We start from the raw sequence: 21,147 nt of genomic DNA, 5'->3' as shown, positions 1-21,147 counted from the left end.
TTGTACATCATGGCAAGTTTTTATGTACTTTCTTTATGGTACTGAATATATGTAAGTCAAATTTCACGTTGCTGCCAATAGTAACCTCTAGTAATTTGGTATGACTGACAGGAGATATGACTGTGTAATTACTGGAGGTGATATTGAATTTAATGTTATGAGAAGAGTGTTGTGTGGGTGGAAAGATCATAAGCTGGGTTTTATTGGGATTTAATATTAATTGTGATTCAGAGAATCAACTTTCATTAGCAAGAAGAGAGGATTGTGTTTGTTGTAGGAGAGCCTGGGGAGAGGGGGAAGCACAGATTAGTGTAGGATCATCTGCATATTGGATGATGGAAATGTGAAGTGTGGCAGTATGTAGGTTGTTAGTGAAATTAGAAAACAGCATTGGCCCAAGAATGGAACCCTGCGGGACTCCTAGTGAGACTGGTAGTAGTGGTAGAGAGAGATCCTGGTGCCATCTGACTGCCTGCTTTGTAAACCAGGAAATGGTAGATGGGCTTAGGTTTAGTTCTGTGAGGGTGTTAATGAGTTTAGCATGATTAACCATGTCAACAGCCTTATAAAGGTCAAAGAATGTGGCTGAGGCAAAATTTCCATTGTTGACTGTCTGTGTGAAAGAAATTAGAGCTGTTTCTTTGAGCTCAGCACTTGTTCAGAACTCATTGTAAGCACTAAATAAGCTACAAATTACTACAGCACTTAAATTCCTTGCTTGTCTAGAGGAAAACAGGTTTTAGTACTTAATAAATAAGCACCTATCCAGGCATGTCTAAGGATCATCTCCTGGTGTTTTCTCCTGTCTACCTGATGAACCTTGGCATCTTGGGGCAATGCAGCAATTGTCTCATGTACACAGACAGCCTTCTCTTCCTAGCATGCAACACTACAACCTGTGAGAGGTGCACTTATATAGCCAAACTGGAAGCAAAGCTCTCTTCACCCAAGACTGGACTAGACAGTCAAGAAGAAAGGGTAAACACTTGCACCACACCACACTCATCAGATAGTCCCTCAAAACCTACACCACAAAACCACACACATAGAAATATGAAACACACACCTACATTCGCAGAGGCTCTCAATAAAATCTGCCCAAGCAACAGGGACCTCCAAAGCAGAAATGCAAGCAACCTCCACCCCCAACACAACCCAAATGACACATAGCCCACAAACTCAGTGTGCCACTCAACCACAGCCCAAAAGGCATAACAACGTACCCAGCACTCTAGTCATAAGTGACTCTATAGTCAGACACACTGATGTTCCACTCACCAGGCTAAACAAGGAGAAAGTTACTGTCAGCTGTCTGTCGGGTGCCAGGATCTGCCACATGACACACAAACTCAGGTCACTCCACAACAAGTACAAATATGACTCTGACATTGTCCATGTTGGTATGAATGACCTGAGATGTACCTCCCTGGACTACATGAAAAGAGACATGAAGGAGTTGTCCAATCTTGTAGCCCAGTCAGGGATGACTCTAGCCCTGAGTAGCATTCTGCCATCACCCAGAATGATACCGCAGTATAAGGACAAAATGATTTACTTCAACAATTGGCAAAGCTACTGATGTCATTCTAAGGGGATCCAGTATCTGTCTGCCTTGGATGACATGATCGACAGACCACAATGCTTTGCTAAGGATGGCCTTCACATGTCGCCTTTTGGATTCCGGATACTGGCTAAGGCTCTTGCCACCCCTATAGTGCCTTTTTTAGGCAAGGTTCAAATGACAAACTCACCACCGTTACAGGTACAAGCAAGCAAGCAAAATCTGAGGGTAATGCTATTCAATGCTAGAAGTCTAAACCTCAAAATGCACTCACTCGAGGCACTCCTTAAAATGGAGAACATCGACATCTGTGCAGTGACAGAGACCTGGTTTAAGACTCAATAGAGCACCCCTGCATTACCAGGCTATAATTCATACCACACCTTTCGGCCTCCTAACCTGGACCAAAACACTAAAGGCGGAGGCGTGTCCATATTCATTAAGGATATCCACACCTCCAGGCTAGATGCTCAGCATAATGCATCCGAGATTATCCAAGTGCAACTAACTCTGAGCAAGACCGCAATCCAAATTGTAGCTTGCTACAGATCCCCCACCATGCCCCAGAATTCCCACTCCTCATTTTTTGATACAAGGGAAAATATTAGGGTACAACCTAACACCCTAATAATGAGTGATTTCAACTACCCCTCCATTAACTGGGAAAACTACTCATGTACCAACACTTTTGCTCAGCGTTTTTTGAAACTCATAAATTCCAATGACTTGAATCAAGCTATCCACACCTCCACTGGGGCAGCAATATCCTAGACCTGGTCATTACCAACATGGGCAACCAGTGTTCCACACCAGAGTTCAATTCCTCGTTGGTCAGATTGGACCAAAAGCTAATCACCCTAGACATCCACATCCTGCCCCCATCCCCCATTAGGGAAACCACCATAAAAAATTCTCCAAAGCCAATTTCATGCTTCGTAAGACAGAAGTGGCAAACTTCATGACACCCATGCAGATGGACAATAGAGGTACGACTGCTGAATCCTACACAAATGCACTTTATAAGCAGTTACACGAGTGCATGGATTGTGCAATCCCTAACAGAACCAAAATGCTATCCTCCAAAAAAAAGGAAGCCAATCTGGTGGTCTATTGCCATAAACAACTCTGCAACAGAAGAAAGAAACTGTTGTAGAAAAGAGTAAAATCCCATGATTGGAGGAACTCCCTGGTCAGCCTCAGTAAGAAGCTGAGCTCCCTCATAAAATCCTCCAAAGTTAGTTACAAAAACAAAATCGTCACTGATTCTAAAGACAACCACAAAGCCTTCTATAGCTATGTCAAGAATCTCAATGGCAACACTCAGATCTGCTCTGAGGTACAGCACAATGACACTAAATATACAGAACCAACTGATATTGCCAACATCCTGGCAGATAGGTTCAGTGCTAACTTTACCCCCCTCTCACTCCCTAAAGGGCCCATCTCTATACTGGAAGAATGCAAAGTTCCTGTAATCACGGCTGCACTGGTAAAGAACCACACTCTCCAAAGCCAAGAACACAGCATCCATGGGACCTGACAAAATCCCAGGTTGCATTCTACACAAACTATAGTACGAACTGGCACCCCACCTAAGTACCATGTTCAATCATAGCCTCACCTCAGGCTTTGTGCCCACTGAATGGTGCACAGTGATGGTTATCCCACTCCACATAGGGGGAGCCACCAGGGACCCAGGGAACTACCGCCCCATTAGCCTGACGAGCCTGGTCTGTAGGGCTATGAAACATATCATCATGGAACTTATATACAATGACATTAGTAATCTCCAAACTGTGGACCCCACCCAGTTCAGATTTGTAAAAGGCAGATCATGTCTCCTAAACCTGATAGACTTCTTTGAAGCAGTCACCAAAGCCGTAGATGAGGGTAAGGTGGTTCACACAGCCTATCTAGATCTCGCCACAGCTTTTGACACCATCCCCCACTCTGGAATTATAGATACACTCTCTAAACTAGGTATAAATCTCTATGTCAGAAAATGGGTTGCCAACTGGCTCACTAACAGAACGCGCACTGTGAAAGTAGCAGACTCCAAATCTGACTTCAGACCAGTGATAAGTGGAATACCACATGCTTCAGTCCTGGGTCCTCCCGTGTTTGGCATCCACTTCTCATAAGTACAGGCTATCACAGAAGGTCTTTGGCTAATGAAGTTTGCAGATGACTGCAAACTAGGATCCATAATCAAAACTCCTAACGATGTGGACATCCTACAAAAGGGCCTCCCTGAGACAGATGCCTGGTGTCAAATTCATGGCCTCAAGCTCAATGCCAAAAAGTACATTGTCATCCCTTTTGGTAAAAACTCTGTACCCATGAACTACCACATAGGCAGTTGTCTACTTAACACTGAAAGTGTGATAAAAGACCTTGGGATAGAGGTGGACAGTAGTCTCTCCTTTGATTATCACATCGCCACAGTAGTCAGGAAATCCTTCTACGTGGCACACCTCATCACAAAAGGTTTCTCATCCAGGAAAAAACAGGTCATTGTTCCCCTCTACTTTGTCACTCATTAGACCCATTATAGAGTACAATACCCCTTTTGGTATGTACCTGACAAGATGTCTATAACAACAAGAAAGGCCGCAAAAGTACCTCACAAAGAGGATTACCAGCCTCAAACAGATGCCCTATGCAGACCATCTCAAAAAACTTCAGCTTTTCTTTGTTGCATATCACCTACTCAGAGGCGATCTCTGCCTAACATACAAAGCTATGTCAAACCCAGAGCTGTTGGAAATGCTCCACTTAAAGAAATCCCAGTCCCTCCGAGCTACATGCACTAGGGACCTAAACCTTGTCACTACAATAAACAGAACATGCTGGAGGGATGTCACAGAGACTTCCTATACTCTCAAACAAACTACCTATCTATATCAAACAAAGCTCCTCATTAGCACTCTTCAAGAAAAATCTTGATGATTGGATGGAAGATAGGGAATTCACCCCAGGGATTACTTCTGTGGCTCTGCTCAACAGGGGCACAGGAAAATAATTTTCTTGGGTGGCGAAAGCCAGGGTACCTTTCTGGCTAGGTTTATATAGGCCCTAGGGCCAATAGCCTAGTACCTACCTATGAACCTATGTACTGGTCTAAACCTGTGTTGTGTATTTGTCAATAGATTATGAGACTTTAGGAATGACATGATTTATGTATGTACACACCTTTCAAGGATTTTGGAGAGTGGGGACAGTATGGTGATAGGTCTTTAATTGGTTAGTTCCTTGGAGTTGCCTCCTTTGTGTAGTGGAGTGATATAGGAAATTTTCCAAATGTGGGGTACTATATTTTCAGCTATAGATTAATTATTGAGAATTGTTAGAGGATATGCAATAGCATTATCAGCTAACTTTAAGAATTCTGCTGGTAGGTTGTCTGCAACGAGCTGTAAGTTTTAGTTTATTATGTATCTTTTTAACAGCAGAGATGGGGACAGCTTGAAGTGAGAAATTCAAACCAGACATATTGATTTTGTGTGACTCGATAGTAGTGGAGGGTTTTTGAGAGCTGGCTAAAGATAGGATGGAATCTGTAAAGGATTTGTTGAATTAGGTTGCTATGTTTGTTGAGTGGTCAGTGGTTCTCAAAATTATCCAAAAACAAATGGTTCTGCCACCAATTCCACTTAAAAACACTTGAACCTTGAAAACTTTAATAAAATATATGATAAGATAAAGTAAAATAAACACACTGGCATATAAACAGGATAAGCGCTTTCGGTATAATACCTTTTCAAATCCTAAATGTTTGCCAGTGAAACTTCCTCTTAAATACCTTCATTTCCTAGTGTTCACTCACTTAGATGCATTTAGTAACCATAACAGCATACACACCCTTCTAATTATGTCATTTTGAGTGCTGAAGAGCTTTCCCTTTTAGTGCAGGTTTTAAAGGGACAAATGCATTCAGACCTGGTAACTGATCTGCTTGCAAATTCATTATCCACTTCATCTCTTCAATTTCTGTTCGATTTACTAAATCCCCACCTCTTGGTGTTTCATGAAGCCTAGTTAGTGCCATGAACTTGAAAGAATGACTGTTATTTATACTAATATGCATATAAAGTGAATTGCTGGTAACTTTTTTTCTTATGTCAGATAAGTGCTTTAGCATACGTTCCTTGAGCATTTGATTAGTTTTCCCTTTGTAGTATGCCTTGCAATGACTGCAGGTTGCCACATGCAAATCCTTCAAACTTATAGTTCCTCTTAGTCAGGGGATGTGTAAAAATATTTGAGATGTTTATATGAGAGCATGCCTTGCAACTCCACATCGTAATGCACCAACTGTGCTGTTCATCTGAAAACTCCTGTCTTCAGAAATAGCTTCAGTTTCTATTTTATAACATAATAAGTATTTTTAAGTTTTTCCTGTTCTTAAAAGAAAAGCTGGGTTGATCTCTGCCACCAATTCCACTTAAAAACACTTGAAACTTGAAAAGTTTAATAAAATATACGATGATAAGATAAAATAAAATAAACACACTAGCTCATAAACCGGATAAGCACTTTTGGTATAATAGTAGGAGGACAGAATGAACTGGAACAAATGACACTATCTGATAACAGTTTGATGAAGCTAGGGGTGCTGCAGGACAGGCTTGATGCTTATGATACCAAGTTAAAAGGAGTGAAAAGTAGCAAACTATCCAGGGATTTTAATGATTTTAGGAATGGTCACCTGTCTGAATGGCCGAAAGTTAAGAAAACAACCATACAGACCAGGACTAATGTAAACAATGGAATAGTAGCAAGCCATGAAAAGGAGCAGACTGTCACTAGGAAACCAACGAGAACTGTAGTAGAAGCAGAAGTTCATACTACACCCAGGTAAAACAACAGAGAGCTTTCAAGAACACATGAAGCTGTGATACATGCTCTGGAGACTAATGTTAACTCGGTAATCAATACTGAGAGCATAGAAGAACTATCTGAACAGGGTGAAGAAAATATAGCCATTTTGAATAATAATAAGAATTTGGATATACAGAATGCCACTAAACCCAAAGATGGGGTGGTACATTTACCGCTTTACCAACAGCTTCCTTTTTTGTTGCAGAACAACACCCCAAGGGAAGTATGACCCCAGAGCAAGGAGAGGAAGAAACGGAGGTTTCAGGAATAAATGATTCTGTTGTATTTAATATATTGAGTATTGTATTAACAAGAGATCAGACTCGACTATTAGAGAAAGGAATGAGTTTCATACCCTCCTTGCGTTCACCAATGAGTGAATTTATCCTAGATCTAAAATATTTTGGGAGAAATGTGACTCTACGACATCTCTTTGGCAATATAAACAATGAGGAATCTCAAACTAGAATTGGATATAGGAAACCAAGTACGTTTGTCCCTGTATGTCATCCTGCTGTAGATGCCTTTGTGCGATTATGTGAAAATGAAGTGGCTGAATATAAACAGCAAAGGGAAGTAAACATTTCCATAACTTAACTCTAAATGAGAAGAGAGCACTGTTTAAACTACAGAATATGAAGGACATCATGATTAAACAAGCTGATAAAGGAGGGGCAGTTATAGTTATGGATATATCGTTCTATGATACCAAGATGAAGGAGATGCTAGCGGATATAGGCACCTAAAGGAGGATTGATAAAAGAGAATTGAACACCATTATACATAGTGTACAAGACATGCTTTATGACAAGCTCATGAATAGATCGATAAGCAAAGAGCTTTTGATTTTTTTGAAGTATGTCATCCTACTATACCTAGCATCAATGGAATGCCTAAGGTGCATAAGAATCTACATGACCTCTGATGCGACCAGTCATTTCAGGAAAAGGATGGATAATTGAATTGAACCCCTTTCTATTTTTATAGAAGAGGAGTTAAAGAAATTGCTACCTCACGCACCTGCAGTGATCAAGGACTCGGCTGAGTTCTTAAGTAGACTTTACAAGAAACTGCAACAGATGAATACTTGTAAGAATTTATTATTGGTAATTATGGACGTCCATACCCAATGATTTGGGGATCGAAGTGATCAGAGACTTTGGTGTGAAGCACAAAGCAACCAATGATATCCATTTACTATGTAGTCTCTTAGAATTGGTCTTATATAACAATGTGTTTCTGTATGGTGGTACTTATTACTGGAAGAAGTCGGGGGTAGCGATGGGAACTCCATGTGCAAATAGTTATGCCAATCTGGTCCTGGCAAGATGGGAAGAGCTATGGAAAGTGGATATTAACAACAAATGGAATAGAAACATAGTTTTCTATAATCGATTTGTGGACGATGTCTTTCTCTTAGGGGATGATGATTTAACCTCCTTGGAACATTTTGTACAATTTTTGACCAACGCAACTTCATTTTTGAAGTTTGAAGTGGCATCTTCTGGTATGGAGATATAATTCTTGGATGTTAAGTTAATGTTAGATGACACAGGAAGCATCAATACTAGAACGTATAGGAAACCTGTATGGCTCAATAATTTACTACACAATACTAGCATACATCCCAGGCATGTTCTTGACAATATAGTGGCTAACCAACTAACTCGAGTGTCCAAGCTCTGCACTAGGGATGAGGATTACAGGGAGGAGCAAATTAAACTTATCAATGACTTTAATGAGAGAGGATACAAAATCAAAGAGACACAGACCAATGAAGCAACTATCTTGGAACTATGCTCTCAGAGGGGAAGACCTTATTTTTCGGACCAAGGTGAAACAGTTAAGATCAAGCAAAAGGAGGTAAAGTCCAATCTGAGATGCCAGTTGACATACAGTACTGACAATTTTGCTATTCCTAATACCATCAGAAAATTTTGGCTAGTGTTAACATCTGACATCAAAATTAGGGAAATTGTTGGAGATCAACCCAGCTTTTCTTTTAAGAACAAGAAAAACTTATAAAGGCTATTATGCTATAAAACAGAAACTGAAGCTATTTCTGAAGACAGGAGTTGTCAGATGAACAGGAGAGTTGGTACATTCAGATGTGGAAGTTGCAAGGCATGCTCTCATATAAACATTTTGAATACTTTTACACATCCCCTGACTAAGAGGAACTATAAGTCTGAAGGATTTGCAAACTGTCTGAGCAAGAACATTATCTTCAGCACTCAAAATGACATAATTAAAAGGGTATGTATTCTGCTATGGTTACTAAATCCATCTAAGTGAGTGAACACTAGTGAACACTAGGAAATGAAGGTATTTATGGCAAACATTTAGGATTTGAAAAAGGTATTATACCGAAAGCGCTTATCCAGTTTATGAGCCAGTGTGTTTATTTTATTTGATCTTATCATCATATATTTTATTAAAATTTTCAAGTTTCAAGTGTTTTTAAGTGGAATTGATGGCAGAACCATTTGTTTTTGGAGTTTTATATTTTGATGTGCTCTGCCTTTGGTGACGCTACTTACTTCTCTTTTTTTTTCTTTTGTCAAAATTATCTGAACAAACCAAGCTGGCAAGAATTATTATCTTACAATGAGCAACAATAGATATTGATTGTATATTTGAGATAAATGTGAATCATGTTTTTCATGTATACTGTTTTCAAGAATATTGTTAATAGTTGTTTTATTTTGATACAATAAGTTATGATTGAAATGAGGAAGCTGGAAATAGCTGTCAGTGTCAGTGTGTGTAATAAACAGGCTTATCAAAGGCAAGTGCCGGAACAGAAGGAATGGGCATTTGACAGGTACCATATACACCTACTAACTGACAATGTTTTACCCACAGGTGTACATATACTGGCAGGGCCACTTGATGGAGGCAATGCCTAGAAATGTTCACCAACGTGGAGGATGAAATACTACTGCAAGGGTTATTTACACACATATATGGCCTGTACCTCATACATAAAGGTGTTCAGCCGGGCAGCATTGAGGATCAGATATGGCAGAGTCTAGTGCAGAACATAAGTACATATAACAGGTCTCTGCGTCTGGTTCAAAAATCAGCAACTAATCTAATGCACTTTTCAAAGGAAAATGGAAGGGACATTGTGACACGCAGGCCATTACACAGGGTAGACCACCAGCAAAGAACCCTTTTAATAAGGCAAGGGAGTTTTTGTTCTCACTCACCAGACATGGGTAGGGGCCCACATATCTTAGGAATTTCTTCAACAAAACTCCCCTTTATAAGGTCTGCTGAGAAGTATAAAAAAATTAATCTCTCATCCCATGAATATTAACCAGTATAAATCAAAAATCATATTGATTATTTATCCAATAGTATTAGTTCAATAGAAACTTACAATCAAGCTCTTGAGTTATCTACTAGATTCTAAAGTACCCGTTTTTAAATATATGAATTGGTCTGTTATGCCTAAGTAGAAAATCAGTTGATTTCCCCTTTATCTCATCACAAACAAACATGCTCTAAAATAGTGCATTTAAAAACTAGAAACATTTTTAGCATGTGGATAAAAAATGTTCAGCCACTTAAGTTTTTTTTTTATTAAGTCTAATATTACCTGTATTTTCTTGCATTCTAAATTAAAAGCATCTCTCCAGTCAATATAATACAAATCACCATCACACCATATAGGCTATATCACATATTTTGTGAAACAATCATAACTACAACTAACACAAATTAATTTTATGCAATAGTGATACAAGCTTACAATTTTACAACTGCTACATGAAAACCTCCCATATCAGTTTTATCAATGCCACCAGAATCATCAGTGGCCACTTTTGATGACTGTGGACTATCTAATCACCCAAGCTTATGCTCCTTGTCCTCATTAACTAACTGCTGTCAGGATGGAATCAGTTTGATGAACATTCCAAAATGTAAACATGAATGTAGCATTTACTGTTCTCAAAACATTAAACAGGCTAATTGACTCAATTATGGACTAAAATGGAAGTTTTTTGAAATAATACCTCGATAATTAGTGGAAAATTCCAACAACACCACAAATGAAGAAACGAATGAAGAATAAAACCACCGACTGATGATCCAACACTGTAGTTTATTAAAAAGCACACTCTGACGTCTCGGTTATAACAAGCCTTCAAGGAGTATAACATTTGTACAACACACCCTGCCTAAATACACCCTTCAATTAAACAATCACATTTAAACAATAGAATAAAACAATCAATCATATTAAATAAGATATATCCAGTTATTTTCATTATTTAACCCGTTAGGAGTTAAAGTGTCAAATTTTAAAATATATGTTGACTTCTTTACTAGCAATTGATTTTTCAAGTCATCTTCATCATTATATATATTATTTTTTTTCTAAAATAGTACCCTTAAGATCCCCACTATTGCCATTGTGATATTTATTAAAATATGCAGCTAAAGCACTTTCCTTTTTGTTTCTAATTACATCCCTAATATACTCCAATAAACGTATTTTAAAGGGTCTTTTGCTTTTGCCTATATAAAATTTTTTGCAAGAACATTTCAGGGCATAAATAATGCCTCCTGTGTTACAACAGAAACTCTTTTTAACTTCAAAAATACATCCATTAATTTTTTTAAAACTCTTACTAATCGAATTGCATGCTTTGCATTTTCCACATGGTTTAGTACCTAATTCATTTACATTCCTTTCTATATTAACCACAGGAATTATTACTTTTGATTTAACTAGCAAAGAGGTTCCTACCCTTCCTATAGAACATAATAGGAACCTCTAATTTGTCAGCAAATCCATCATCTAACCTAACAATATATTTCCAATAAAAAACTAACAATTTTTTAAATATACTACTAAAGCCACTGAATGTTGTAGTGAAGTATATACTTTTTCTTTGACAATTGTGTCTTTTTATATATAGCCTACCCACTGATTGTTGTGCTTCTATGCTAAAAACATATTCAGTAAGAAATTTATCCCAACATTCTTCCATTTGCATGTTATAACCTCTCATTTTAAACATATTAATAGTATTAACCATTTCTTTTTATAATCAATTTCATTATTACATAATCTATATATATATGTATAAATTCTCCAAAAGGTATAGAGCTAATAGTGTGCGGAGGGTGACAGCTCTCGGCCCTTACATAATTTAACTCATTTTCAAATTTCCTATGAACTCTAGTACAAATTCTTTCATTGTCACTAACATCCAAGTATACATCAAGAAAAGGGACACTTTTACCCCCCTTTAAACCATTAAATTCCAATCCAAATCTGTTCCCCAACATGTGTACAAACCCTTCTATTTCATTTCACCTTCTTCACACAAAAAAAAAATCAAGTCATCTATAAATCTATAATATAGGATGATGTACTTATGAAAAAATTTACTCCTGTATATATATTCATTTTCAAACAGACCCATACTTAAATTGACATATGAGGGAGCTAAAGATGCCCCCATTGCTGTGCCCTGTTTCTGTCTGAACAGATTTTCTCCAAACATGAAAAAGTTATTTTTAAGACAGAAGTGCAATAATTCTATTACAAATTCAGTTGCTGGACTTTCTCCAAGGAAAAATTTCACCACTTCCAGCCCAAACTGATAACTAATATTTGTGTATAGACTTTTAACATAGAGTGTGATCCAATATTTATTAGGACTCTGCTGGATAGTTTTAATTTTATTTAAAACATCAAATACATCCTGAATATAGGCTGGCAACAGCTGTACTTTAGGTAAAAGGTAAGAATGCAAACATTGACCTATCTTGGACAAAAAATATTGTCTCCCTGACACAATAGGATGACCAGGTGGGTCATACACGGACTTGTGATTATTAGGGAGACAGTAAAAATAGGCCATTTTGCATCCTGACACTCCAAACTTTTTCTTCTCATCTTTGTCAGAAAAATATCTCAACTTTCTACCTTTAGTTATCAGCTTCAAATATTCCTCAATTGATTGTGTATACATACTCATCTCTACTTTCTCATATGTTGCTTCATCTTCTAAATGTTTATTACACATGTTCATATACTGACCATAGGTTCATAGGTAGGTACTAGGTTATCTGCCCGAGGGCATTTATAAGCCTAGTCAGAGCGTGTCGGCTTTCACAGCCCCATTGATTAATTAACTGATCCTCAGTCAAGCAGAGCCAATGAAGTGATCCCACGGGTGTATTTTCTGTTACCAATCCACTCGTCAAGGTTTCTCTTGAAGAGTGTTAGTAAGGAGCTCTGCCTAATGTAGTTTGGAATTTTGTTCCAAAGCATGGGGAGTCTCTGTGACAGGAATCTATCCCTCCAGCATGTTCTATTTATTGTCGTGGCGATGTTTAGCTCACTAGAGCATGTGGCTCACAGTGACTTGGATTTCTTTAGGTGGGGCATATCCATCAATTCTAAGTTGGACATGGCTTTGTAAGTCATGCAGAGATCACCTCTGAGTAAGCGATATGCCACTGAGTACAGCCGGAGTTTTTTCAGTCAGGCGGGATAGGACATATGTTTGAGGCCAGTAATACTCTTGGTGAGGTACTTTTGTGGTCTTTCCAGCTGTTGGAAGTGTCTTGTGAGGTACATCCCAAATGGGGCATTGTACTCTATGATGGGTCTAATGAGTGACGAGTAGAGGGGCACTACAACCTCTTTATTTCTAGATGCAAACCCTTTAGTAATTAGATGGGCCACATAGAAGGATTTCCTAACTACTTTGGCAATATGATTGTCAAAGGAGAGATTACTATCTACCTGGGTGCCCAGATCTCTTATTACCTCTTCTATATTAAGGGGGCAACCACCTATGTGGTAATTTTAAGTGTTTTGTTTTTCCCAAATGGGATGACTATGCATTTTTTGGCATTTAGCTTGAGGCCATGACTTTGACACCAGGTGTCCGTCTCAATAAAGCCCTTTTGGAGGATGTCTGTGTCAGCTGGAAAGTCAATTATGGCTCCCAGTTTGCAGTCATCGGTTAACTTGGTAGACCATAGTCCTCCTGTATTTGCCTGTGCTTCTGAGAAGTATATGCTGAACAGTAGGGGTCCCAGGAACGAGCCTTGCAGGGCACCACTTGTGACTGGTTTAGAGTCAGACCTGGAGCCCACTATTCTTACCGTGTGAGTTCTGTCTGTAAGCCAGTTGGCAACCCATCTCATGACGTAGGGGTTTATGTTCAGGCTGGTGAGTTTTTCTGTAATACCTGAGTGGGGAATGGTGTCGAAAGCCTTGGCAAGGTCAAGGAAGGCTGTGTGAACCAACTTTCCCTTGTCTATGGCCTTGGTGATTGTCTCGAATAAGTCAACCAGGTTTAGTAGGCATGATCTGCCCTTAGCAAAGCCAAACTGGGTCGGGTCAAGTGTTTGGAGGTTCCCAATGTCTTTGTTAATGAGTTCCATGATGATGCGCTCCATAGCCTTGCAGACCAGGCTAGTCAGGCGTATGGGGCGATAGTTACCAGGGTCAGTTGTGGCCCCTCCTTTGTGGAGAGGAATAACCATTGCTGTGCACCATTCTATGGGCATGTAGCCTGTGGAGAGGCTGAGGTTAAACAGCGTGTTTAGGTGGGGTGTTAGTTCGTTCAGTAGTTCATGCCCGGGACACCATCTGGTCCCATTGATGCTGTGTTTTTGGCTTTTGAAAGGGCTGTTTTCACCTGTGCATCTGTGATTTTTGGGACACTACACTTTTCCGGTATTGTTGTGGGCCCTTTTGGGGGTGAGAGGGGGGTGAAGTTTGCACTGAATCTATCTGCCAGGATGTTGGCAATATCAGTAGGTTCAGTATATTTTGTGCTATTTTGCACTAGTTCAGTGCATATCTGTGAGTTGCCACTTAGATTCTTAACATAGCTAAAGAAGGCTTTGCGGTTATCTTTTGAATCCTTGGCTATTTTTCTTTCGAAGTTAGCCTTGGATGATTTCATGAGGGACCTTAGTTTCATAATTCATAATGACTAACTTATTGCCTTTGTCGGCAGGTTTAAAAATGATGTCATGTCTAACACTTAAGTTTTTAAGCATTTTCCATTCTTCTCCTGTTAGATTAAACTCAACATTTTTAAATTCAGTATACTCTTGTTCTATAGCAAACTGTAACATATTATAGAAATGTTGTATCCCCGCATGCAAAAAGGGAGGGAGAAAGTCACTTTTATATGTAATTTTGTTAATTAGTGGAAAATTATTGGCATTAATATTCATTTGGTGTGAGGCATATGTTTTGCATACTCCTTAGAAGACTAGGTCAAGGCATTTGGAGTTTTTATGAAATAAATGTTTCTCCTCCAGGCTCTGTTGTTTTATTTTAATATCCAGTATAGTATAGCATAGCATACTCTATACTGTAGTTGAAGGAAAAGCTTTACCAGACCACACCTCATATCTGTCTTTCCAAGCACCTCCTGTCTACAACTGCAACAATCTGTATGGCAAGGTATCTATTTCAAAGTATGCCATATCTATCTTTCAATGTGTACTACTATACGTGTGGGGGGGGAGTGCACATACATAGCAGACTGGGCAAGAACCTTTGTTGTGTCTGTTACTGCTTTCATAGATTTCACTGGTTGAGGGTCTACCACAATAGGGAAATATATGGCTGACATCAGCAGTGTACCTGTGCCTAACAATGATGGCAAGATGTACGTTAAACAGTATGGTGATGCAGTGACAATGTTTGCAACAATGGAGGGGGAATGGTCACCAACATACTCCATTTCAGACACCCTTGCAGAGGTACAAACTGAACACACAACCTCACTATGACATGACAGGCATCTTCTACCTAAGAGTCTGTAATGGAGTCCATCTGTGTCCCCACTGCACAGAGCATCTGAAACATGTACCAACTCTGAGGTTTGGATACCCATCACAAGGATATATATATATATATATATATATATATATATATATATATATATATATATATACATATATATATATATATATATATATATATATATATATATATATATATACATATATATATATATAGGGTTGTAGGTACCAGTATGACTCTTAGTATTAACCAGACACAATTGTCTGCTACCCAGACCATTGTGGAGATGGTTAGAATGCTCTGTAACATTTGAGATGACCGGCAACAAGTGCACAGTGGCATGCAGTATAAGGACAGAGAATAGATATTGCTACTGTGGTCACTGGTGACAGATGTTATCTCCATAGGTGCCTCAGTTGGACACATTGCAGCAGCCATCTGGTCTTCTTCAGATAAATACCTTCTATGATTGAGGGAGACTATTCATATGCATAGGTCAGCCACAGACTGTTCAAATTCACTAAACAGACTATTGTTGAGATGGCATCACTCTTGCCTGTGGACACACAGCTGGCCATCCCCTGTTATGGCCATCTTTCCAACTGTGGGCAGTAATACTCTTCCATCGGGGCACATCATGAGTCTGAATGCATGGTTATACCCCTACATTTTCAACTGTCATTAAGCAGCCTGCCACTCCTGATAATGGACAATGACCACTTTATATGCAGCAGTGCATGCCAGGAACAACATACAATGCGCCACATCTGAGTGAAAGCTCATTGTTACATGGTTATGTGACTTCCCTGCCATATTACTCCTCAGGACCCAGCAGCACAAGCCACACAATGAAAAATGCTAGCGGTCTTGTCATAGCAGCTTAACCCAACCACTGTAGGATATGATCCCTGACATGCCATTGCCTTCCAGAGTACATTGCTATAGCTATCATGATCCCATCCCATAACCATACCTAATCTCACAATGTTGCAGTCACCTGCTTTCTGTGTCCCATCAACTGTGTAAGTGATGTTTACCCTGCCCCAGTGATGTCTCAGTAGGGCTTAGCCAGATTATGCACTGCTCTGCATAGCCTGGATATGATATCACATGTATAATGGTGTTCTTTGTTGTGTGGGTTATGGTCCTCAGCTGTGGGTCAGATGTCATGTATTTGCCATTGCTGCAGTGCACTGCTCTGTATCTACCTCAGCTGTGATATTGCTACTTTTTTCCTTATCTTACTGTCTACTCTACTAGACAAAATGTGTTGCAACTGATATGGAAGGTCCTGCTCAGAAGTTTGCCTGCTACTCCAACTTATTACACAATGGCATGATGTTCAACATTGTACACATGGCAAAAATCTTGCTGCAGATTTCAGGACTGTGTTGCTGTTCCCCTCTTGACATATCTAGACAAAAGAAGTATCCCATGAGTAGGCAGAATACCTGCTCCAGTACATTGCACTTTTCAGCATATCTTGCATTATAGGACATTTCCTGCATGGTCTGGGGACTGTAGATGGGATTATCACCCAGGGCTTAAGGGTATATCCAGCATCACTTACAAAATATGTCAAATGACATATTATGTGCGACCAGTTCCCTTCTTGCATGATACCCCTGTGTGTGCAGGCCTGTCTGTCTAGCTTGGACATGCACCTACCAGCTAGATGACCCAATATGAAATAGCCTCTCTGGAGCTTTTGGTATGTATTAAGTTTGTGCCAGATGTGTTAATCATGGAAACTGCTTGGCTGGCACACGGATATCTTATAAATAAGCATTCCAGATGGATTAGCAGCTAAGGCAATGGAAGTATTTCCCGATGGTACATGGCAGTTCTTCAGGCAGTATGGGGCTTGGTATCATTGTGCATAGAATTTATGGCTCAAGAGCATCAGATAAATGGGCAATGTTGTAAAATGCCCACATGATGGTGGTTCTCTCCTCTACAGTCCTGAGGAACTAGATGCGCTACTTCACATACTATAGCATAATATCAAGGATCTGATTCATGATTTGTAATACCTGTCATATCCTTAATGCATCCACAGTAGTCATACTAATTTAGACTCCATATGTAGACATTTGACTGAACCAATGGTGAGAACAAAGTTTTGTTTTTATACTTTCAACTGTGTGCTTGTGTCTATAAAATGTCTATATCAGTCTCCTTGGACATTTGGAAATTGTATACAATCTGTTGATCCATTAAGAGATGTTATTTCTCGCACAGTCAGAAATTTCTCCATCAATGCAGGTAACTATAACACGTAGCAATGTATGTACTTCATATAGCAGCAGTCAATAAGATGTGTTGCTGATATACCTCCCAAAATCTTAGAGCAAGAAATCTGGACAAGGCCATAAATAAAAATGGGACAAATACCAAAAAATACGGACAATGTTTTAAATATTGTTCTTACAAGCTTAGAAAGATAATAGAATAACACGTTTTATATTAGCATGAATTTTCTGAATGATATGAAGTCTGAAACTCGTGGCTGTCATAATTTTCTAACTTCAGTCTTTAACGATTTACCACTAATTTGCCAGAAAAACACAATTTTATAAAAAATGGACCAACAATATGAGGCCAAAATCTGGATATTCTGTGAAAATATGTGCAGTTGAGAGTTAAATAACTGTTGCTACTTATGCTGGCATCACACCTGCAATATAAACCCTGATTATGAATATAAAAAAGAAACAGGCATACACTGTTGTGTAGCGACCCATGGTACACAACCTGAATTGCTTTGCCATGTTGGGTGTCATCATTTGCATGCACTGTGAAACCTATCTGCATAATTTGCAAAGTTCCTTATTTCCATGTCAATATGCAATCACTAGCATGCACCACATGCTGTGTTATGTTGCACCTTGCTCAACCAAGCTGTCTATGAATCCCAGCCATTATTTTTACTTTGCCGTTGTTTGTCTTAACATTATGCATTACTTGACATAATGGTGCATTCAGAATCATTTAACAACAAATAAAATATAGAATAAAATAATGTACACTAAACAGTGTCAGTGATGCAATAGATTGCATACTAGTCTTTGGTGTTGGAAGATAAGAAGGCTGTGGGTCCTATTCCCACTCCTGGCGAATAGGTTGTTGACATGGCAGTGCAACATGAGGCAGCTGCTGTAGTCCAGACTGTGCCATCCTTTTGACATGATGCTAAACAAAGGGTAGTGGAGCTGCCCTGTACAACTTGTACAAATTTTGTCTAGTAGTAGAACTACCTCCTCATGTCTCCCCTGAAAAGAAGCCGCTAGCTTAGGATAAATAAATAAATAAATGAAAGTAATAACCAAGCTAGCAAGGTGCAATGGTAAACTTTGTTAAGGATTAACAAATTAATAATATCTAATGGACCCAGCAATGAGAAGTATAATTTCATTTTCCATAGTAATATAATTCCATTTTCCATAGTAATTATATAAGCATGCACATTTTAAACATCACAGTGTTCCTAAATTTGTCATTTTAATTAATATTTTGCTTAATATAGTCATATAGAATGCAACTTGAGAAATGAATTCTACCTCTGTACTTTGCTTTATGGCTATAACCAGTAACTAAATGTACTGTTGCCAGTCTCCTGCATTTTATTACCAATTACTAGATTTGAATACACAAGTACTATACCATACAGGCTATGGCATCAGTGTCATTATTCTCATTGCACTGTTTAATATTTTATTCATGCTACTGTATATTCATGTATTAATAATGAAAAAAACAAGTTAGAATTGATGGCAGAAAAGTGTATCTGCAGTACATGCAGCATATTTGCAGTATAGTTATTTTAAATATTTTATAACAAAGAACATTTCTGATGAAATAACCATACTGAATTTATACATTTTGACTGGCATATAAACCATGTGAACATTATCCATTTCTGAAACTGTGCAGCGAAGGTCTACACTATTAAATATTATGGGAAATACTCATTCACCATTTATTCTACAACTCCAGATGCATAAATAATTTATTGGACTTGTTTCTAGGGATTAGTGACACTCCCCCAGGATATAATTAACTTTAGGCATCTTTATAAATATTTTCAAAAGTATATGATTGCTTATAAAACAAAGGAAATAGCTTGCTGTGTGCATTCTTAAAAATGCCATATTTTTTCACTGTTGTACAGCCACTGCAGTAGATCCACTAAGGCATCTGTGACACTACTATTAGGAACTAATTATTCAAAATATAATACTGGTATAGATCTCTTGTGTTTTTTTGGAAAGTAGGCATCTTTAGATGCAAGTTCCTGTATACCATTAATAAGTAGTCATACTGTGAAAAGAATAACAAATAGAGGTCCCAGTGTTACTCTGCCTTTCTGACACTGCTCACTAAGTGCTTTACAGCTTTGAAAGCCAGGAAAACACTTTGCTCTTAAGATGACTTTCTTGGTATCCATATCTCAAACACATAATAAGCTGGTTATGATCAGAGACTTTATCATAATCCTCTGTGTTGTGATTGCTAAAACTAGGAGACAAATTATCTGCATTTTAGAAAACCTTTAATATCTGTATGTTTATATATCCGTTAACTATATCCAATGTCATTTGTCATGAGATAGTTTAGTTTTTAATCCATGCATAAATCCTGATTTCCTTGAATAAATATATTTTGTGTTGCAAGATAATTTAGCTGACATTTGAGGTTGATTTGCATTTGATTTAACCATATTGAGAACTGTTTATTGCCTCTATTACTAGCTTGTCTGTTAATGGTAAACTTAGTTGCATTGATGTCACTATCTAATAAGTTATTCAGATGTGAACAGTTAAAAAATATAAATTTATCTTACAGGAGTCGTAAATAAATTCTTACTTAGCTGAGTAATTCTGTTTTCAACAAAAACTGGTAGGATATTTTGAATCATGTAAACATCTGCTGTTTGCATTTCAGCTAAATAAACATATTCATCTCATAGATAAAAATTATGACATCTTCCACATAATATAGATCATAGTGTTCATTATTAATTGTGTTGTGATTATTCTGAATGAGTCACATGTAATTTTATCCAGTTGTTCTGCGTATGCATCAGCAGGATGGACAATGACAGAATGCATTCTGCAAAATAGATGTTATGTAGACATAATAACTCAGGTATATGATAGGCAAAAAAGTCTCCAAGTAAATACCTGTCATCATACTAGAGTGCTCATGACAGTTCATCTGAGTTAACGCTATGACTGGCAGACTCAAGGTTGTCTGGGGATATCATTCATTCCAGTAACAAAAAAAAAAAAAAGTTAAAAAGTGTTGTCTAAGTTTTTATGTTATAGTAGCTGACCTAAAAATGCTTCCAGTTTGTGTGAATGAAATGAAGCTGTTTGAAGTTAATTTGCCTGACCTTGCAATCTCCAGCCATGTTGTTGTCATGATCTTAGCACATTGAAAAGTAATTATTCCTGAATGGTAGTTCATCAAGGCAGTATCTGCAGACTGCTAAACTGTTGTCAGCAAATGTATACATGGCCTCTGGGATGTTCATAAAGAAGTCTGTGAGTATAAGTAATTCCTAAGGTAAGCATAGGAAATAGAACAGAAATTTGCACTACATCTCTTGCCATAGTACATAGCAAATGGAAGGCACTGATTTTGCAAGTGAAATATATGAACATCCCTGACCATATTGGAAATATGTATGGCAGAACTGTGAGTCAAAGGAATGAACCAGTGATTGTTATAGACAGGTATATGTTCCACAGAGAGAGACAATCCAATGGAAGATCATACTGGGGATATGTATTGAAAAGAAAACAAAATTGCTGTGAAAGATCAGTGATGATTACAACAGAACAAGGGGAAGAATTGCTTAGCTGCACAACCAACCACTATGCACCACAGCCAGAGGAGGTGT

This window comes from Protopterus annectens, chromosome 8.part1 (assembly GCF_019279795.1).
Source record: "Protopterus annectens isolate FY-2018-M chromosome 8.part1, PAN1.0, whole genome shotgun sequence".
NCBI lineage: Eukaryota > Metazoa > Chordata > Ceratodontiformes > Protopteridae > Protopterus > Protopterus annectens.
Note: the sequence above shows the minus strand (reverse complement) of the source record.